The following is a 3897-nucleotide window of genomic DNA, read 5'->3' as shown; positions in this document are numbered from 1 at the left end:
CTGCCCACTTGTCTGACTTACTCCGTTTTAGATCACAAACGCCCACATATGAGTATACAATTTAGAACGACTTGAGAGCTCCAGGGCCTCAGACCATCGTAAACCATAAAATATAACTTGTTTTCAGGCGAAGTCTTCACGCAGTTCCGTGAGCCATAAGTAGGAGCCTCAACATAACAGATGGGTGGAAAGTAACCAAATAGATAAATCGAAAGCAATTTGGTGGAGAAGCACTTGAGAGCGTTTTTGCCATATCTTCCCTCTGATTCCTTCTTCCTTGCCTGTCATCTGCTGGTCCTTAAGTAACAACTTCACTCGAAAATATCAGAGGGAATAAAAGGCCTGCTGATCACAGAGACACGCAACGTGCGCGCGCACACACACAGACACACACACACAGACGTCACTGAAATAAACTCGTGCGTTTCTGTCTCTCGGCCTTCCCTACTGATCCTCGACCAGCCGTGGCACACGTGCCGCCGTGAGTAGGAAGGAGGCTGAGCCTGGGGGGCGGGGTCCGTGGGGGGTTGGTCGCCCCGTTTCCGTGGGAACCGAGCATCGCGGTGACCTGGTGACACCGTGCATAGGCTCTAATTCCCTCTGAGTCATTTTCCTGTTTGTCCGAGAAGCCGCCTGCCTGGAAAGGAGCTGGGGACACCATGCTTCCGCGTCGTCTTGCATTCTGTCTATACCGCAAGCAGAGGTCCTCACAGCCTTCGCTCCGGACTCGCTTCTCAAGGACGTTCGAGTAGCGAACAGCCTCGGAAGACGGCGACGGTGTCTTCCTCGCAAGCCGGCTGCGGCTTGCGGGCACTGCCACGGCCCTGGCCCTTCCTCGAGGCGTTAGGAAGAATCTGGATTTCTTTTTTTTTTTGCGCTTTCCAGCTTCTGGAACAGCCTTTCTCCCGCGGGCTCAGCTCCTCCTCTGCCCAGGCCTAGGCGCGTCCCGTGCTCCGCACGGGTCCGGGTACTGGCACACCTCGTGCTTCGTAAGCGATGCCTCGGGGGCCGCCCCAGAACCCGGCCGCACACACGCCGCACCCTGTGAACGCTGCCAGCAGCGCCCGAAGCCGTTTCGGGAGCGGTTCGAGGTGTTTATACTAAAACGAGACGGACGAGCACCATCGACTCCTTGGTCAGTAGGATGTCCACGCAGCTCTGCGACCTCCAGACGTCAGGCCGGTGTGCGTGGGTCCTGGGCGCACTGGCCCCGCGGGGCTGCGAGGCTCTGTCCACGCACCACGCCGCACACCTCGGCCGGGAAAGGGGCTGGCGCCGGGGTGAGCGCCCAGCCGAAGGACCTTCTCAGGGGAGCGTTGGCTACTTAGATGAAACAGCTTCACTCAGATCTGGTCCAAGCGGCTAACACCATTACCTGTGTGCAGTCACTGGATCGCTAATGAGAAGAGCCATTTACGTTTTCTGCCCACATATGATAAAAAGGCACGTTCCTCACTGAAAGCTGTCTATTCATCTATGCGTCTCAGCTTATGTCTTTATCTGTTCATCCAACTTACGATACATGCTTCTGCCCATGTGTATGTATCGGTGTGTGTGTATATGTGCGTGTGTGTTTGTATGTATCTTTTCTATCACCTGTGTACCATTTATTTACCTTCTTACCTATCAGTTATCCATCTACTTATCTATGTTTCAGCTATCAATGATCTATTTATCTATGTATGTATGTATCATCTACCTACCTATTATATATATGTGTATATGTAGTATCCTGTTGCATATTATCTATCTCTCATCTATGTATGTAGGTATCTATTTATCATCTTTATCTATTTATCCATCCATTATCTGTCGACCATCTATGTATCTATGTATCTATGTATCTATGTATCTATGTATCTATCTATGTATCTATGTATCTATGTATCTATCTATGTATCTATATATGTATCTATGTATCTATGTATCTATCTATCTATCTATCTATGTATCTATCTATGTATCTATGTATCTATGTATCTATCTATCTATCTATCTATGTATCTATCTATCTATCTATCTATCTACTATCATCTGTCTGTCTCTCTGTCACGAAGGGATTTAGCTGCCCCAGCTCTGGGCGCCTTCGTCTGCACGGGTCTGAGGTATTCCCTCCGCCTGCCAGCTCGGCTTCGCGCTTGCTCTCCTGACCCCTGTGACTGTGCCCCCTGGTCTGTTTATTTCCTCCATCACCCTGGGCAGCCGGGTACCGAATCGCGTTGCTCATGTGTCTGTGTGTTTGTCGTCGGCTCCCAGCTCAGTGAGGAGGCGTCAGCAAAGTGGCTTTGTCTGTCCTTTCCGCTGCCCTCTCCCCTGGCACTTAGGATATGCACCAACCCACAATTTGCGTTCACCAAGTTATTCATTGAAAGGAGGTTGATTTTCTTTTCCTGTTACAAAGTAGAATAATATAAAAATTTGAGGGTACGTACAAAGTAGGTTTTCTCGTCTCTAATAAACACAGGCTTTCTGAACCGAATCGTAGCCAATGAGTAGGAAAACATCGTTCTGCTTGAAGATGCATAAATATAACTTTTCCCAAGCTTTTGGCAGTCACTACAGAGATAATCATGGAGTCCGATGCTTTAACTAAGAGCAAGGAATTCACCCAAAAGTTGATAATAAGTTCAAGCATCCAAGACAAGTAGTACTAAACACAAAATCATGAATGGCCACACTGTTCCATCCTCACCCAGAAATTGTGTTCCGAACTGTGTCTCCTGTAATTATGCTCCAAACACCAGGAAACTGTGTCAAAGAGTTTCAGGGGGAAATAATTAGCTGCGCTTACATAGAAGATCATGTGGCCGAAGAAAGAATAATTTTCCCTCTTCCCCTCCGAGTTCTGTTCTGAGACCCCAGTAATAAAAGACAGGTTAACGGGAGAAAAACAGAGTTTATTAACACGTCTACCTCATGTCTACACAGGGCACACGGACCGAGAACGAGCGACGCAAAGAGCTGGTTCGAACTCTGGATCAGAATAACACACGGGCGGGGTAGACACACTGGGACGAGAGGAAGTGGCTTTTAGGGAAGACGAACCGACCCCTAGAAGAACAGGTGACAGGTCCGACGGTTGGCGACAACACCTGTCTCAGTGTGGCGTCTGCTTGTAGTCTCCGCTTCTGTGACCAGGGTCCACCTTGCCTGGGTGATGGTACTCGGGGGCAGGCGTTGAGGACCGAGCAGTTCCGTTTCGAGGGTCTGTCTGAGACAGAGGAGGGGACCTCAGAGCGTCTCTTTCTGCATTTGCTGCTTTCCCAGCGCCTACGACTCAAAAAATTTCAACATTTCAAAATGGCATGTTTTTAGGGGTGTGTGTCCTGAGCTGCCGCCTTCATATTCTGGGGTGTCCTGTTCTGGCAGCCTTTAGCCGCGTTAGTGGATTGATCGGATTCAGCACGAATGCCACAGAGTTGTAAAAAGTAAATCCATCGCACAGCGGAGATAGGAAGACGACATGACAATCAGACACGCAGAAGTGGAGGACCGTGTCCACCAGCGACCTGTCTCCTCTGCTCGTCCTTGGCCGTCTACCTGAGTAGAACGTTGGGCATGTGTCGCATGCCGCTGGCCGGTCTGTGCCAACGCCCGTGGCCGCAGGGAGCGCCCGCGTAGGTCTCCGGCTGTTTGTCTGCAGCTGGAGCGAGCTGTTGTGTGCCTTCTCGTCCTCATGGGCGTCATGTTTCATTTTAGGCCGTTCAGGATTCCGACTCCGTGGTGCTTGTTTCCCGCCCGGAGCTTCGAGCAGCCCTCCGATCGTTTCTGGGCTCGGTCTACTGAGATGAAGTCTCCTAAACCAGGTAACCGTGCGCACGTTGACCAGGGTCACGGACACAGGGCCTTGTGCTGATCTGCCAGGGTAAATGCACACGGGGGGGGGCGGGGCAGTGG

At 50.7% G+C, this 3897-nt stretch overlaps 1 long non-coding RNA gene across 1 annotated transcript in view; it reads left to right on the top strand.

The window, feature by feature from the left end:
* Window positions 1-3351: 3351 nt before the first annotated feature.
* The window catches only part of LOC112476790, a 67342-nt gene continuing 66796 nt past the window's right edge, over window positions 3352-3897 (top strand). The window contains exon 1 of the long non-coding RNA XR_003045204.1: window positions 3352-3806. This is a non-coding gene — a long non-coding RNA (uncharacterized LOC112476790). The remainder of the gene's footprint in view (window positions 3807-3897) is intronic.

Source organism: Pteropus alecto, unplaced genomic scaffold (genome assembly GCF_000325575.1).
Source record: "Pteropus alecto unplaced genomic scaffold, ASM32557v1 scaffold142, whole genome shotgun sequence".
In the NCBI taxonomy this organism is placed as follows: domain Eukaryota; kingdom Metazoa; phylum Chordata; class Mammalia; order Chiroptera; family Pteropodidae; genus Pteropus; species Pteropus alecto.
The sequence above is the reverse complement of the archived record's forward strand: the minus strand, read 5'-3'. Positions and strand labels throughout refer to the sequence as shown.